General features: G+C 34.9%; 1 protein-coding gene across 1 annotated transcript in view; it reads left to right on the top strand.

Moving 5' to 3' along the window:
- DPP10 (dipeptidyl peptidase like 10) overlaps positions 1-19196 on the top strand; it is a 259921-nt gene that overhangs the window by 128886 nt on the left and 111839 nt on the right. The gene's annotated exons all lie outside the window — the stretch shown is intronic.

The raw sequence follows: 19196 nt of genomic DNA, 5'->3' as shown, positions 1-19196 counted from the left end.
TCGGTGTTGGTAGGAGGGGAGAGGTCCAGTCCATGGCCCCTACTGTGTGGGGTGCCACAGGGCTCAGTTCTCTCACCCCTCTTATTTAACATCTACATGAAGCCACTGGGTGAGGTGATCTGACAGTTCGAGGTGAGGTATCATCAGTAGGGTGATGGTACCCAGCTTTATATCTGCTCCCCAGTTTGTCTGAGTGATGCTGTGGATGTCCTATCTCAGTGTCTGGAGGCTGTAGGGGCCTGGATGGGGTGCAATGGGCTTCAACTTAACCCAAGCAAGACTGAGTGACTTTGGGTGTTTGGGCCTCCCAGTACCAAGGTTCTTCCATCTTTGGTTCTGGATGGGGTGGCTCTGCCCCAGATGGACCCAGTGCAGAATCTGGGGGTCCTCTTGGACTCATGGCTCCTGCTGGAAGAGCAGGTGGCAGCCGTGGCTGAGAGGATCTTTGCAGCACTTTGGGTTGTGTATCAGTTGCACCATTCCTGGACTGGGAGGCTCTATTCACTGTCACTCATGCCCTCATGACCTCCAGTTTGGACTGTTGCAATGCTCTCTACATGGAGCTGCCCTTGAAGAGCATTCAGAAGCTTCAGCTGGTACAGAATGCAGCTGCTGGGTTATAAATAGTGTCGGCTGCTCAGCACATGTAACACCACTGCTTTGGGAGCTGCACTGGTTGCCGGTGTGTTTCTGGGTGCAATTCAGGGTGCTGGTCATCACCTATAAAGGCCTTCATGGCTTGGGACTGGGTTACCTTAGGGACCGTCTTTTCCCAGTTGTTTCTACCTGTCCAATCTGGTCCAGCAGGTTGGGCACGCTCCAGGTCCCGTCAGCCAAGGAATGTCAGCTAGCGGGGACCTGGAGACATGCCTTTTCTGCTCTGGCACCTGCCCTCTGGAACATCCTCCCTCCTGAGATTACGATGGCCCTGACCCTTTTGGCTTTTCAGAAGGCCTTGAAGAACTGGCTTTATGCCCAGGCCTGGGACCCCAAGCATGCAAAGGACCCTGTTTCATGGTTGCATTGATACTGATGGTTTTTAAAGATCTCTTGGCTGCATTTACATTATATTTAATTTTTTGTTCTGTTTTAAATGTTGACTGTTTTTATTGTTAGCCGCCCAGAGTCACTGGTCTGAGATGGGTGGCTATATAAATTGAATAAATATATAAATAAAATAAATAAACAATGTAGTTTTATGAGATAAAAGTAGATGTGATGACAGAGATCAGCAATTTAATTTGCTGATTTGAATTTAATTCAATGAATTAAGTGGTATAGGATAAAATATTAATGCACTCCCATGCTCAAGATCTTGGCCTTGATCTCATTCAGGATCCTTGTGGTAGTATTGGCCTCCCTTTTTAGGAGAAATGCTAATTGCAGACTTCCAATTTCATATCTAATTGGCCCTGACAGAAATGATGATGATGATGATGATTTTATGCTTTATTGAATTCATGATTTGATACAATATTTTTGTATATTGTATAAATATTAAATGTATTTATTTTATTTATATATTTATTTATATATTTATAAAACATTATAAATGTTTTAGGGGTTTTTTTTCAATAAAACATAAATATAGTCTATTTTTTATTTTTTATTTTTTTGCAATGATCATTCAAGCTACTCTCCTCGAACAAATTTTCATGCATACATAAACAAAACAGTAATGTGATGTGCTTGGAATAAGAGCATGCATTTTGTTTTAAAGCATTATATTATTACAAATTAAAATTATAATAATTTGTTCTAATAAAACTCTATTGAGTTGAATACTGAGAATATTAATGAAAATAGCATGGAACCAAAAACACATTGCATATGACATAGAAATTCCATTGCAATTTCGTATGTTCTAGAGTACCAGGATTGCAATTGCAGACATCATTTTTGGCAATACTCATGTCACTGTTCCGCCATTCACATGAGAGGGATTACATGAGATCACATTGCCATTATTACTATTACTGAGGAGAAGAAAAGCAGAACTGAAAGCTGACTTATGATTTTTCAGTTGTCTTCTTAGTTATGCCCTCTTTCACTAGTTTCTGAAAGAGTCTTAGAATGGTGTATAGTTTTCATATATCCAAGATATTTTGATTCTCACAAAGTCATGAAAAGAATTCAGAAGATATGAGATTAGATCCAATCTAAGTTTGAAAAAAGAAGGTGAGCTCTCTTTGTGGTGACTTCATGGACATAACCATGCAGTTTCCTTGGCAATAATGCAGAAGTGATTTGCTGCTTCCTTTGTCCAGATTTTTTTCCCCCTGGAAAAAAATCTATACATTTTCAATATTGATTTCATAGATAAGTCTGCCTCATGTCTGATGTTCTTAGGTAATTTTAAATATATAACCAATTTCTTACATGACATGTTAATAAACAATTAATAAACTTGAAACTATTACTGCAGTTCTTAGCTTCTGAGGTGTTCCGAATTAACTGATCTAGCTGATGTAATTACAGTTTAAGAAATCAGCTTTCAGAGTAGTCAGCTGGGACTTGCAACAGAAGTTCTCATTGTGAAGTATTTCTCTTCAGAGTTTTACCAATTTCATCTGATATATATCCTTTTTGTATGTCATTGTCCTTCAGCCAGCTAACTTTATTATTATTCATTAAATTATATACTGCACTTCAGCCCAGAAGGCACTTGGGCAGTTATTCCATTCCATTTATCCTACATATGCTCAGTTCTCCTGAGTCTACTTAAGTTTTGCCCATGCTCTCTGTCTTTTATTTTCTCAAGCTTGAGTTCTTTCAGAAAATGGGAGAATGTTGCTTTTTGGATGCTTTTTGTTGGATGCTTTTTGTTAACTGTTGTATGTCCTTCTCCCATCCCATCCCTTCCATTGTACCTCTCTTCTATCCAGTTGATGCCTTTCTTCCTTTTAAAGAAAAGAAAAAAACATACAGGAAAGTCCAAGAAAACAGTTGCAGGATTTGTATGTTATATATCGCATAGCTTGCCACTTACTCAACCATCCAATGTTTTATTTTGTTATCAGATGATTGATTGATTGTAGTACTTGCAAAGTACAGGTTATTTAATTTTTTATAACGGAACTTTCTAGTAATGGAATGTTTTACAGAACTCCAAAATGTTCTGTTCCTGTTCCGATCATACTGATCTACCAGTTTCAGGAGCAGATGAAATTAATCTTCCAATCTGGAAGTGATTCAGGATCTTCCAGTAGTAGACATGCTCTGAAGCAGGCCTGTTTAATTTGATACACCATATCTGGAATACTATGAACCAGTTTGGTTTGGAAGTTTAATTTCTAGAAAACAACTGGATTACTCTGAGAATGGACTAAAGAAGGAATGGTAGGTTTTATGTATATCTACTTGAGCTGCCTAACATCACTGTTATGGATAAGTGGAACAAGTAAGATTCCACAATGAAATCATGTTCACTTTACATATTCAAAGTTGTTGTTTTTTTTAAGTCCAGATACTTAATTGTTTCTGAATCAATTTGAAAATCCAGTGTCTCCTATTGCACATCCATTCTATTCTCCCTCTTGCCCAGTACTCTGGTTTTCTTTCACTTTATCTCTCAAATTTCTCCATGAAGATATTTTTCTGTCGTGCAGAGTGATAATCACAAACACTCCTGTTTGTGCAGAGCGCAGCAAAAACTCCAGGAAAATATTAGCCATGAAAGCAAACACATCAACAGCTATTCATAATGCAATGCCCATTTCTTGTTTCCCAAAGAAATCCAGTCAAAAAATATATACTAACTGGTGTTTATTGATAAAAATGCAAAATTCCATAAAATGCAAATATCATACAAAATATAAAGAAAAACACATCTTCTTTATTGTGTTTGTTTATTTATTTATACACATTATATTGTAGCATCCAAGACTTATTAGCAATACAAGCTTAACAAAATCTCTAGCTACAAACTCTTAGAGAAGAGGTACACTACTTGATACTTTGTTACAACTACATAGCCCATAAAACCTACATAGTGGCTAACACTAAAACAACTAACAACTACTCTGAGAGGCTGAACATTTTCCTCTCTTTGTATTATAGCTCTATGCCACCCTCACTGGGTAACTAGCATACACATGCCAATAGGTGGCAGTAAATAGCACAATACACAACACACAATAACAGGTGTTTTTCACATGATCTCTATAGCCAAAATATTATTTGTTATTGTTGTAAAGATAACAGGATAAATCCTTTCCCATGAGAAAGAAAATCCTGACATTTTCTACTTGCATATACCTTGGAGTTACTTTAATCTATAAATATATTTTATTTATCAGTACTCTTGACTATATAATCATGAACACAGTAAGGCTTAGATCAATGTTAGAAGAAATAGGATCTTTGATTTTTTTTAAGCCAAAAGCTACTTGTACATGAAAGATAAATTCTACAAAACACATCTCTTAAACAAAGTTATTGACAGAACAAACATTTATTTCCAGACATAATGACAGGCAAATGAAGAATGCTTTCTTAAATGCCCTTATCAGAAGAATATTTGAGGAAAATTCTAGAGCCCAATGATTTCTTTTCAATTACATTGTTCAAGTTCAACATTTTTAAAGTAGAGAACTTACCTGAGTGTAAGAATAAATTGTTTATAGATAACTTCATATAGACACTATTTATAAGCAGTTCAGATTTGTCCACCTAAATAATTTTATTCAGTAGATAACAACATGCTCCTCAGCTTTGTCAGGCAATGGTAGTTCAAACTGGATAAAGATATATAAAATCAAGTAAGGAGTCTTAAATACTTCCTTGCATGTGAGAAACTTGCAGTATTAGTCTTCACTTTGCTTGTATGCATTGTAATTTCAGTGAGAAATTGTCAGGTCTTATTAAGATCCTCATCTGAGGCTTTTATGTAGTTCCCTACACAGCAAGACAATGGCCAGCTTTTGAAACATATTGTGTAGGAAATTTTGAACTGGAGACGTTAGGCATGTTTTGAAAAAAATCATCTGTGTAATGATCACTCCATATTCTTTCTGTAACATGAACCACAAAACGAAATAGATTTTCTAAAAGTACTTATTACTTATAGTTTATTCAGAATTGGCTTTCAACTCCTGGTGTATGCAAAGAATACTGATGCTTATAGATCCTGCATTTTTCTTTCCTGGGGAATCAATAATCAGACAATGTTGTTTTGGGGCATGAGGATTCAAGCTTCATGGATGCAACTATATGAAGTTGTCAATATATTTTAAAATGCATGTTAATTGTCATAACTTGATTCTTGCAGTCATGAAAACAGTTTTGTCAATACAAGATTTCCAGTGGTGATAGAATAATTTCATAGAATAATTGCATGATTATTGTAATTAATGTGTGTCAATTTCCATAAATAAGAAATTATTATCACCTGCTATATGTACAAAACAAAACAAAACAAAACCCTCTTTGTTTGTAATGTCAAAGGATTGTGTTCAGTGTGAATGGCTGGGTGTCAATTACCATTTCACTGAATGCATAGTAAAATTGAGCAGATGACTCTTAAATCTGATACCCATTCAGAAATTTATGCTTCCTAGTCAAGCGTAGAGTTAATGATTTATCAGCTCCATTAATAGACATGGACCAAGCTAAACTTGCTATTGTAGTTCTACTTTTCTATCCATATGCATTCATTTGAATGCTTGATTTAATTATTAGTTCTTCAGAATGTAATTTCCTGAAATAACTAGAACAATTTTATACTAAAAAGAGAAAGCTAAGTAGAACAGGAATCTTGGGGGCCTTAAGATTTTGCTTGTAAACACAAAGGTAGACAATATGGAATTTTCATTCATTTAAAATTCATATTTAAAATGCAAGCTAAATTGTATTTATTACCAGATAATATGCTGATATTTCATATTGTTACCTTTTCTTTGTTATATTTAGTATTCATATACTTTAATGAAGAGAGCTTGTGGTTAAAAGCACCAAACTAAAAACCAGGAGACTGAGTTCTAGTCCTGCCTTAGGCACAAAGCCAGGTGGGTGACCTTGGGCCAGTCCCTCTCTCAGTCTGAGGAAAAAGGCAGTGGCAAACCACTTGCAAAAATGCCGTCAGGAAAACTGCATAGATTTCTCTAGGCAGTCACCTGGATTCAAGACTGACTTATAGGCATTTTAAAAAAAAAAAGGCAGCTTTATTGATATTTTACTTTCTCTAATGTTGCAGCTAGATTTATAACAGTTTTACTTTTTTCTTTGTTCACTAAACATACTGTACAAATTATCTCCTGCTTACTAGTTGAACAAGAATACTGATAAATCAATCTCTTTTTCAATCTCTTTTATTACAGAGCTCTAAAAAATAATTTGACACAGCATGACTAAAAGCAGCATATGTTAAAATTACATATTTAAGACAAATCAGAAATTCTCCAAATCCTCCTGATTTTCATGAACAACATGCTGAATATTGGAGTGTGTGTGTGTGTGTGTGTGTGTGTGTTTGGCTGTAGTTCAATAACATCACTGTGTATATGAAGCTTTCCATGCAACCCATTTATGATGGTTTATTTAATTATCATCTTTCCCTTTATCAACAGACAAAAAACCACACAGCCTAGGAAGCAGATTTCACAGAACCAACACACATTTTAATCTGTATCTTCAAAACTTTTTAAAAGATCTATTTTAGAAAACACTTTTTCCAACTGTATATCAGACATAAATGTGTTATAAATAAAATCTGTGGGAGATTGGTACCAGGAATATACTGCATAGCATTCCAAACAAGATGTTATTGGTATTGATGAATATAGCTGTAAAATGAACATATAATTTTACAGTAGACATTGATCTTAGTATTATGAATGTTAGTCTTCTAAACACATATATGTTGCTGGTAGTCATGAATTTATCCCAGAATTATAATTTAATGCCTCAGATAAGATATTATGTATTAAACTTCATGAGAGCCATTTTGGTGTAGTGGTTAAGGCATCAGGCTAGAAACCGGGAAATGGTGAGTTCTAGTCCCGCCTTAGGCACAAAACTTTCTGGGTGACCTTGGGCCAGTCATTCTCTCTCAGCCCTAGGAAGCAGACAAGGGCAAACCACTTCCGAAATCTTGCCAAGAAAAACTTCAGCGACTGGTCCAAGCAGTCATCAGGAGTTAACAATGACACACACAAAAAGTAATTATACTTTAAAAAACAAGTTGACTAATAAAGATAGATATGTTTTGCTTCTGAACAGTGATATACTGAAAAATTGTCTTGAATTTCTGACTATTAGCATTCAGTTTGATGAAAACAAGCATTTCTTTTTATTTCTTTTTTTTAAATGTATTTCAGCCAAATATTCATAAGTGGATCTGAGATGAGATGTGTGGTAAACTACCACAGAGAATCTCTTCTGTCTAGCTGAGTGATAATCTCCCTATAAATGCTCACTTGGCAGCTAAATTATTATCAATTTAGTGCCAGATAAAGACAGTTTTTTAAAAATTTCCCTGAGCCCTTGGATCCCATCTTAAACTTGTTATTTTAGGCTGCTCTTATTATTGTATTGGGTCTACTTTTGTATTAATATTGCATGGTTTATATTTTTATGTTTTATTTGTTTTGGTAAAGAAAGGAAATATAAACAGGCTTGTAATAAATAAACATGCAATCAACATACAAAAAGGGTTTTTTTCCCACATGTTGCATCAATGAAACAGTGGAACTATACAGGAACACTAGCTGTTGTAAGTTCAACGACAGGTCTTAAAGTTATTTTTTCAGTGCCATTGTAACTTTTAATGGTTGCTAAACAGGGCAGTTGTTAACTTTACAACTTACAATTACAAACTAAACCTGTATAGTCTTCCATATTTACGCTGGATTCAAATATTTATTGCTAAACAATTTGTTATTTAATTTAAATCTTGAATTCAGTGGCTTGGTACATTATTATATTAGTAATCCTCATGGTACATGTTATAGGGTAATGATAAGGATATTTTAAAACTTTAAAATTTAGGATATAGTATTTTATACTTCTTCCTCAGTCGTAGAAGCAGTTATCACAATGTCACTTATCTGCAAAAGATGGAAAAGTTACAGAACATTCAATCTTTTTGTTGTTTAATTTAGTTCCATTGTGTTCAAGTAGGCTTAACTTTTTAAGTATGTGAGTTAGGTCTGAAGACCTTATTTAAATCTACATATATAATGTGAATGGATGTAGTTCTTGCTTCCAAAAGTTAAGCTCACAAAGCGATTGCCATCTACTGATATCAGATTAAAAAAAAACAAAAACTTATCTTCTCCTACCTAATTTTCATTTGGAGAAAGTGAAAGCATTTGATAACTTCTAGTTTAGAACAACCAACAAACTGAACTGCAGTCACTGGACTCCCTGATGTTCACAGTAAAATGTAAGATTATATTTAAAGAATATACTAATTTGAGAACCAAAGATAATGCTTATGACTGTGTTTACAGAACAGTCAGTATTTCCACAGTAAGGAAAAACGAGAATTAATATTTGTAAGCGAATCTTATATTGAGAAGTATAAACCATTAACTTCATGAAATGGCAGGAACAGCTCACAGATAAGAGCAGTAAATGTTATAATTTAGTAATAGTAAATCTCCTGACTTCAAATGTTAACATATTCAAATAAATTGTCAGGTTTTTTTTTTCTTTTTAATGAGCAAATTTAGTAGGAGCAGTGACAGCAGCAGCTGTTTGTAACTGAAATTACACATTTCCAAAAAGGTCAAAAAAAGTTTGAAGACAGGAGTGGCTTTGTATCATCCATATTAATTATTTTAAATGTACAATGCAGATAATTATACTAACAAATGATAGTATGGGTGCTTATTATCTCAGAAAAAAAGTTAATAACACACAAATATTTAACCTTAACAAACACAGTGTTTCTTCCTGCTTGGACATGAATTTCTGGAATTGTTATCTCCTAATCTACAGTACAATATAGACTAACTTCTAAATTATTAAGATGCTCTGTGAATTAAGTTGAATACATAGAAGGATATTGCATTCTGACTGTGGTAGGCATAGAGGGGGATAGAGATAGAGATAGAGATAATAGCCTTCCTTAGCAACCTTACCAGCATTTTCAAAAAAAGATTGCACTCTGGGCAAAGTCCAGTTGGCAGAAACCACTTTAATTGACAGCATTCCACTTCTACTGTAACCAATATGTCTGTTCTCTCTCTCTCTCTCTCTCTCCCTCCCTCCCTCCCTCCCTCCCTCTCTCTCTCTCTCTCATATAATGCATAACACAATGGTGCATTTGGGGTGACTCTGTATCCTATATACGTAGCATACACCAGCATACTGGGTTTCCTAATGCAAACCAAAATGTAAAGGAGGTATACATTACAGTTGTACTGCTCTAGTCTATCATACAAATATCATAGTCACTGACATTTTATTCAGTTTGTGTGTACAATTGATATATGCAATCAGTGGCAGAGAAATGCAGATCATACTGAACTTTTTACATGCTTCCATCTTGAAGGGGAGGTCCTACTTCTGGTTTATTGTTACATATTCTGCTTTTAGCAATGTTATATTTTAGGTGCTAGAGATAGTGATGGAATGGCTATAACAATATTTAGAAGATAAACAAGAACATGCACAGATAGAAAAAAAATGCAAGAGTTTAGTTTTAAGAGTTAGAAAAGTGTAATAGCTTCTGCAGTCTTGAAAGACAACCAATAAAAAAACTAAATAAAGTCCATCTGAGTGTGGAACATAATTAGAAACAGAAGAGAGAGATAACATCATTCTGTCCAATCCAATGTTTTTTAAAAGAACTGCAAGCCTTAGGAATCTATAATAAGAGTTAAGCATCTATATGCACAGCATATATACAAACTGATGCCAGCTCCAAGGGACATTGTTCAAAGGACTTTTATGTTTTGTAAGTGTATGCAAATATACTGTGTCTTTTTAAAGGTATGTGGGTTTCTTAAATTTCTAGAAATTTAATTTAAATTTAAACATTTTTTTTTCTGTCCCAGGTAGTTGCCCTACTTCAGAAATTTCTATCTGCTTTTATATATGTATAAGGGCATGTTTAGCCTCTGGACCCTGTCTGGTGTTCTGTTCAAGCTTTGAGGCAATAATGTTACCTACATCTACCATACATTGTAATCATGGCTGATTACTGTATAATGTGTCAGTATGTAATTCTGTTCTCCTGTGTAATTCTGCTGGCTTCATTAAACATTAGCATGTCTCCAAAGTAAGCCACTTTGCATTATACCACCAATCAATGATAATAAAACTGTTTGGAATAAATATCCTGGGTTTCTATATTCAATTATACAAATGTGCACCTACCTATACTACCTCCAAATTTCAGAGGAATGACTGGAGATGTTAGAGTTATGATGAGTGCTCAGAATGAATGAACATCTTTCTGGTTAAATGGCAAGAACCAACTTACTGCATCTGTCCAATATTGGCCACTGTGGATGATGTTCACTTTATGTTGCAGAAGTCTTAAATTTTTCTGAAGTAGTTTGTTTTAGCTCAAAGTTGATCTCAAATGAATGCTCATAGCTAGTGGGGACATAGAGACAACCATATATATCGGTTTTGCTGGTTTTCAGTATTTTCCAGAATGTAACATTAGGAAGAAGTTATATAATAGTAGGTAAATGCTGAACAGAAATTCATATACAATAACTATTCATTTAAACTTATTTTTCCATAGTACTTTTAACAGATTTTATGTTTGGGGCTCCATTCAATGGTCAGATGCAATTGCCCTAATCCATATTGTTTTTGTATTCAAATGCACAAGAAGATATTTGTTTCTTTGTTTGCATGAAATTTATAGGGCTGTCCAATTCAAACAGCTGTGACCCTGGGCAATATACTATCAACAAAATACAAGTAAACAATAACAAACAGAACAATTAAAAGCAACAAAAACTAATAGGTGATTGGGAACCCATATTTATATTAGTTCTCTCCAGGAACTCCAGTCATTGCACAAACCTGGTCCCCAAAATTATCCACATTTTATAACATAGTATTACTAACTTTTCTCAAAGTTTATTGGATACTTTTTTCTCCAGAAATTAAGCCATATCTTTACACAAAAATTAAGATGACCTTACAGGTAGCCCTTGACTTACAACCATTTGTTTAGTGACTGTTCAAAGTTGCAACAGCACTGAAAAAAGTGACTTATGATTGGTCTTCACACAACCGTGTTCCTGTGATCACGTGATCAAAATTTGGGTGCTTGGCAATTGGCATGTATTTACAGCAGTTGCAGTGTCCCTAGGTCACCTGATCACCATTTGCAACCTTCCCAGCCAGCTTCCAACAAGCAAAATCAATGGGAAACTATGTTAACAACCACCGCAAAAAATGTTATAAAATTGGGTGCAGTCATGTGATGCCTCGCTTAATGACCACACCACTTAATGATGAATTGTCTGATCCCTATTGTGGTCATAAATCGAGGATTACCTGTATCAATGTCAGTGAGTACATGTAGATACTTGAAAATAAATTTGATCTGAAATTTTTCATCAGACAAGCTCATACATGTTAGGGTTATGTACATATCTCTTTCAGCATTTATTTAAAGAGAATAGTTTAGCAGCAAATTATAAAAATCTATAGCATTTTCTTAATTTAAATATTAAACATTTTTCCAGTTTTGAAAATTGGATAAAGTAAATTCCTAATTGGAACAACGGGGACAGATAAAACTGACATTCCACTTTTCTTTTTTGTACACAGAAACAGTAAATTCTATTTTATGGGATTTACAAAACTTTCCCTCTATTTGGATGTAATAGCAAATTCAATGTTTTTAGCTATGAAGATTGTACATTGAGATCTCCTTTGTAATTCTGTGATCAGCTATTTAATAAGCATAGCACAATAGCAGAAAATAATAAATAAAATGGCTAAATATGAAAAAAACACTGAATTGTTCTTGCATCATTAAAAAAAGAAAGAATGATGGCTCTCACATTGTCATGCACTTTTACTTAGGGGGACGTTTCTACCACTGCTTCTTTTCCTACTAAAGATAAAGATAAGTAATTTGATAGGATTTATCTTTGTGTTTTTCTCCAAAACTGCATCTAAGTATTTCCCATTCTGTGCATGCCCGCAGAGAGTAAGAGAGTTGAAAAAGAGAGAGAAGTCCCCATTGTTGTAATGGTGGTTAAAAATAATGTGATTATTTATAAATAATAATGTGTGTTTTATTTATTAAAAAATTAATATTTTTTTATTTGAAAAGAAAAAAAAATATTTGTATGAGCTACAAAATACAGCGATTTTCCTCATATTATACTTGCTTAAGCCACTTTGAAATGACTGGATTTCTCTCTGCACTCTTTTAGCTAAGTTATCATTTTCATTGCTGTTAAATATTATTTATAAAGCATTTTCCTAAAATTTGCTGTGAAATATTTCAGAGTCTCTTCTGCTGGTTTACAGATTGTAATTCTGTAAATTCATAGTCTCTTTTATTTTCTTCATACTTCTAAACAAAAGACAATATTCAACAAATAATTTGAAAAGAGTAAGTCCACCAATTATATACCTGATTTATAAACATTTTCACTTACTCCAACATATATGTACTTAAACAAGAAGATACCAGATGCCCTATATGAATGATGGAAAATATATCAAATTGCTCAGGCTTGAAGCTAATCTCCATGACAGTCCATCTTTCATTGCTGAGAGGGACTCCTCAATTCAGTGGAGACACTTATTGTGATACACAGGAGGGTATAATATGGAGGAGAGGAGAGGAGAGGAGAGGAGAGGAGAGGAGAGGAGAGGAGAGGAGAGGAGAGGAAGCTTTTGTTTCATGCATATTCTTTACCTCCTATGCAGACATCATTTTAATTTGAAAATATAAAGATCATATTTCCTGCTTATTACTTTCAAGTTGACATTTCTTGTATATAATTATGATTGCATTTTTAGATATGAGATAAACAGCTTATTATTGAAAGTGATTGCTTAAGAAAAAAGAGGAAATTCAGTTAAATATTTCCACTTGTTTAATAGTATATCAGCAGGAAAAAAAGCCATTCACTCATCTTGCATTTTCAGCTTTATGCTGAAACCCTCTCTATTGACCTATTACTCTTTACTCATCTATGTATTTTATTTTTAGTGCATCTTTAGGATTAACATTTGCCATACTTTGAATATAGTACTGCATATTACAGATCATATCTGGCATCCTAGAGAGAAACAGAAACAAATATGTTAATTTTAACATTAATTTTCACAAGTACTATGATATCTCAGTTGAATTTATCCATGCAGTTTTAGAGATAAAAGTGTCCTATTGTGTATTGTTGTCCAGCAGAAACTCAATAGATTGAATCTAAATTGAATCTTCCTCAGATGTATCATTTCCTTCCATGTATTGAGGACTTCTGAACCAGTAGAAGGATCTTGCTTCTTGAACACAAAAGGTGGACTTAACTTATTTTCTACAATTTTCTGTAAGGCTATTCATCTCTTCTAGGACAGACTTTTGGAGGATACAATTATCTGCTATGGGAGCAAAATCTGAATTTTGAATTTGAATAATCTGCAGGATTGTTGGCAGTCTTTTTTGGGAGGCACAACCTAGGATCATTTGTGAAATATATCACATTTTTAACTGCATGTTTTACATAATATTCAATTTATTAATGACTCCCATGGAACCTGGGAATGTACACAGTACATTCTGACCTCATGGCAGAAAAAAAGTATGGTATTCTCAGTGCATTTATCAAGTTATCTTATTAGATTTAATTTTAATAATTCTTATGATATATATAAATCCATTGAGAGCTATGTATTCTTCATTAGAAATAATCTCAGTTCTTGCTTCCTGTATTGAGAAACAAATTCCATAGGATTACTAAGAACTCTCTTCCATAATAAGGGACTTCTAGAATTAGAAGAGATCCATAGATACCATAGTAAAAGTTCAGCTCCTATGCAAGTGACAGGCTGAGTTTGGGCTAGTGTAGAAGTCACACACATATACAATCAGAGTTCTTCATTGTGACCTGTGGCCTTCTTCACAGTGGTTATTGTTCACTACAGCACCACATCCCAGCTGATTTCCTGATATTCTCCTTCTTTCTGCTTATGCTCCTATTTTGGTCACTGCCATGTTGGAAGTCTTCTTAATCACAGGACTATTTTTTCAAACATATTGCAGAGGTTGGTTTATTTGTTTTTTTTTAACCTCCCAAATTCAGCTGTACTTCCAGGGATGTTTATAAGCCAATGTAGAAAAATATGAAGGAATCAGGCCTATGGAAGTATTTATTTTTTTCTAAATAAAAAGGTAGAGAAAGGAATATTATAACTTTCTCTGAATGTGCTAGAAGGACACTCATTTCATTTAGGCTAGGAAGAAAAGTATTCAAGTGGGAATCCCAAATTGTAAGGAATAATATGGTGATGAAACTTCTGTTTAGGAAAGCAAGAGAGACAGGAGGACAGAAAGCAGGGAAGGAAAGAAGGAAGGAAGAGAGGAAGGAAGTTACTATGACCACTTAGGCTCTCCCATGTTCTCTTATGGTTGCACCTATTGTTTGCTTATATCCTTAATAGAATTTCGTCTGTGGTTCCCAGCCCTAGTTTACAATGCAGCATTGGAGTGGGAAGTGAGAGTCCCCTTCTGTGTCATTCCTTCTATTGACAACATTAAAATCCTATTAAGTATTTGCTTCATAATATTATAATTTTTTTTAGGATATAATGTTATCTTTGCCTTCTTGTCCAGAAATACAATTAGCAAAAATAAAAAGAATTGAAAATAACAACTATAATAGATATGATCAGATGTATTAAGTAATAGGGAAGTGACAAAAGGAAGAAAATACATTTAAAAGACATTAAAAGAAAGTGGAAGGGGAAAAAAAAGGTTAATATGCATGTAATACCAACAGATCCATAAAATTACAAATTACCTCTTTAACCCCACAGGGGTGTTATTCACTAAAACTAATAATAAAACAGTCTATAGATACCTTGAAAATAGCAGTACATTGCATGTGGGATATATTAGAAAAATAAACATTTTTCCTTGCATATTATTCTTTTCAAATGGGAAAAAAACCAAAATACATTTAGATTCCAAATTAAAATTACTGGGGAAAAAATAGACTATTTACCATCTACATGAATATTCATTCTGAAATACAAACAGTAAAATGAGTAATATATATATAAACAAAGACTGAAGTGTTGGGCAATGCCCAGCTTTCTCATCTTGTCAATCAGCATTGCCAACTTTTGCTGAAAACAATTCCCCCCAATTAATGTATGCATGTGGCATGCTAGTGTGTGAATGACAGAATGAGTGAGAGAGAAAAAGAAGACACACTCTCAAAAGTTCAGAGATAAGACAAGTGATATATTAAAAAACGCATATCACCATATCCAATAGAAATAGAGGAAGGGAAAAAAACAGGAATGAAATTAGGTAGAGGAAAAGTAGTAACTGTAACAGATAGCTTCTGCCTTTTAGGATCAACAATCAACAGTAAAGGAACAAGCAGTCAGGAAATAGGTCACAGAGTAGTACTTGGTATAGAAACCATGAAGGCCTGGAAAAGATATTCAGATGCCTGACACGTCTATACCTTTTTTTTTTTTTAATCTGCGCTCAGTCGTTACCGACTCTGCAGTGACTGCTTGGACGAGTCCTTGCAGTTTTCAAGGCAATTGTTTCGGAAGTGGTTTGCCAGAGCCTCCTTCCTAGAGCAGAGCCCAGCTGGCAAGCACAGGAGGCAGGGTTTCCGTTGCTTCACGCCCTTTTCAGGCGCGTGCGGTTTTTCGCGCTTACCGGCAACTGCTCCCAACTCCTTTTTTGCAAGGCGCCGCCAGCATTTTTCCTCCCACCGGAGTGAGAGTACCCATTTATCTACTCACGTGAGTTTTCGAACTGTTGGGTTTACAGGAACTGGGGGGGAAACAGGAGCTCACCCTGCTAACGCGAAGGCTGGACTCGAACCGCTGAAGTGTCGACCATTTCTGGCCGGCAACTTTCAGCGTCATTAAGCCGCTGCGCCACCGCGTCCCCCCACGTCTATACCTACAAAGATCAAAATAATGCAGGCAATGATATTCCTTGTGACACTCTATAGAAGCGAAAGTTGGACTTTGAAGAAGCAGGATAGAAAGAGTATTGACATTCTGAAATTTGGTGTCAGAGAAAACTCCTGAGAATTCCATGGACAAGAAAATAAACTACTTTCTTTGAAAATAAACAAAATGAATAATCAAACAAATCAACTCAGAGTTCTCACTCAAGGCACAAATGACTAGGCTCAAATTATTCTACTTTGGACACATTATATGAAGACCTAGCTCTCTAGAGAAGGCTTTAAAGCTGGGAAAAGTGGAAGAGGATGATCAGCAGCAATGTGGAGAGACTCATTTACAGTGGCAGTGGGTGCACTGTTAGAAGACCTGAAGGGCCAGATTAGGAATACGTCTTCATGGAGAAAATGTAAGAGTCAGCACTTGCTTGATGCAGATCTTTATCATAATCAGTAGCTGTACAGAGAAAGGAAAGGGAAAATAAAAAGGAAACTATCCAGGATGGAGACGAGTGCCAGCGTCCTGTCTCAGGAGTCTTTCTTGGATGAGGAGGTAAATCAGGAGCACGTGTCTCAAGAAATAGACATAAGTTTCTAGGTGCAAGGCAGCAGCAGACCCCACCATCTGTGCATTGAACCCAAGGACTCTGACATTTGGACTTATCTCTTGCCAACACTAAGACACATACGTATGATGCACCAAAATGGAAGAGCTTCCTAGTTACAGCTATCACTGAACCTGAAGTTGAAAAGCTGGGAACAGAACAATAACTATAATCAATTCCTTATCTTATCCATATTGCATTTACTTTTCTGACACTTTCTAGTCTGTCCAGTAAGGGATGTTAGTGCCTTATTAAAATCCATAAATAAAAATATTATTTTAATAACATATTGAGGAAATCTATCCAGAAATGTGCACAATTTTTCTTTGTGTCTTCATATAGTTCTTGAAAAGTGCATGATGCAGCATAGAAACATAGCAATACTTTTCAGAAATGGAGCCATAGTTTCTAAAACCAGCTCTAGGTTATATATGAGACATCAATATGGAATTGTTCTTTATTTGTTACCCCCTTAGGATCTAGGATTCCCTAAAAAAATGATATTCTTAGCATGAGTGGCAATGTAAAATAGTAGGGATATCTACATTTGTGCACATACAGAGAAGATACCTTCACATCAAGATCAATCTCCTATACAGCAATGCAATTTCTTCCCCAAAATTTGGTTTAGTAATATATTAATCCTAATAATGTGCCTGCAGTGAAACTCTCATAATTAAAAAAAAAATCAAAAGAGATATACTAGTGGTAGTGTTTAGGACTGGATTAAAGTGTAGAGTAGTTGTACAAGAGTAGGAGTAAGAAAAATGATTTACTCAATTCTGAAAGCCATTAATTCAAATTGAAGATCAGTAGTATTTATAAAAGGGGCATGAAAAATATAGGGGACTAGATCTATAGTTGTTAATTAATACATATCCTAGTTTGAATCTTTTCCCAATGAAATCTCCACTAATATGGAAAAAAGAGCCCTGATATTTGCAAGAAATTTTTTTTAGAAAATAGTCAAATTCTCTCCCTCTCCCTCTCCCTCTCCCTCTCCCTCTCCCTCTCCCTCTCCCTCTCCCTCTCCCTCTCCCTCTCCCTCTCATAATTTGGAAGAAATGATGCTGAGAAACAGGCCACATAAAAAAATACTAAGCCTACATTCAGAAGCAGTAGTTCAAATACATTTTGCATTTCTTAAGTGCACATGGTAACACTATACCAACCATTCTTCTCTTTTTTACAGCCTAATTCTGGATTTGTCTGTTAGGTAACCCAGTGTTGCCAACAACTAAACTAAATGCATCTATCTATCTATCTATCTATCTATCTATCTATCTATCTATCTATCTATCTCTCATCTCTCATCTCTCATCTCTCATCTCTCATCTCTCATCTCTCATCTCTCATCTCTCATCTCTCATCTCTCATCTCTCATCTCTCATCTCTCATCTCTCATCTCTCATCTATCTCAAGAGCAGTAATGCCAGAGAAGCAACCCAGCCATCCTCAAGTATTAATGATTAGTATAGTACATTGTGCCTGCCCAGCAACTGACAAGTGTAGATCTTTTGATACAAGCATTGTGTGATCCCTTACCAGCTGCTACATGTCACACCAACTGCAACTTCCACACACTATTCATGCCACACTGGGGGTTCCATCGTCAGCACCAGATGTAACTAAAGTAAGAAAAGCAACATGTTTCTGCTGTAGTAACTAAATAAAAACAGTTTTGCATCTTGAATTGCTTTATGTTAAAACCTGTATTTCCACTTAGTTTCTGTTATTATGCATATATAATGTTACCCAACTTTGAAAAAAAATAGAAAATAATGAAATATCTATTTGACAGATGTAATAATTAAAAAGGATTTTAACTTCTTAACAATGAGGAAGATTCTATATATTATAAAAATCCATTTTACTTCATGTAGGAATTCATAATTTCCCAGGGGGTGGGTCTGTCTGGGGTAGAAAGATGAATGGTTTCTGACTAATACATGAAAATGAAAACATCATCCATTTTCAAAATAAATAATTTTTCAGTACCATTTCAATACCTTTAGTTCTAATATGCATTATGTGTATTATACAAAGATATTTCTGTACGTAGTAGATATGAACACCCTCATAGCTTATTTATATAATCCAGCCCCTATTGCTTCATCTCCTAAATAATCAGTTTACAAGAGGTGGAAAACCTCTGAGAGATAAGTCACAGAAATTTTAGATAATTGTCATGTATTTTAATAAAGTGCTACAAAATTCAGATTAAAATGAAATATGAAATATGAAAGCTATCAGAAATCCTGTTGCATGCTGGCTATTCTGGCATTTGTTGGCTATCAGAACTGTTTAGCTAAGTAATGTGAAACATAGCCTGCAAAAGATATGCATGCCAAGAAGGTGTTTTCCAAGAACAAACTGCCTTCTTTAACAACTGAGATTGATGGAGCAAGGAAATGATTTACTAGCATCTAGATTTCCTGCTGATACTGTGATCTCACCTGCTTGCTGTAATATTTATGCTAAATCACACCAAGAAGTGTCACTGCAA

Source organism: Python bivittatus, unplaced genomic scaffold (assembly GCF_059951505.1).
Source record: "Python bivittatus isolate LINGU-HERP-01145 unplaced genomic scaffold, Pbiv_v1 ctg000480_np1212, whole genome shotgun sequence".
Taxonomy (NCBI): Eukaryota; Metazoa; Chordata; class Lepidosauria; order Squamata; family Pythonidae; genus Python; species Python bivittatus.
This window is presented reverse-complemented; position numbering and strand designations above follow the sequence as displayed.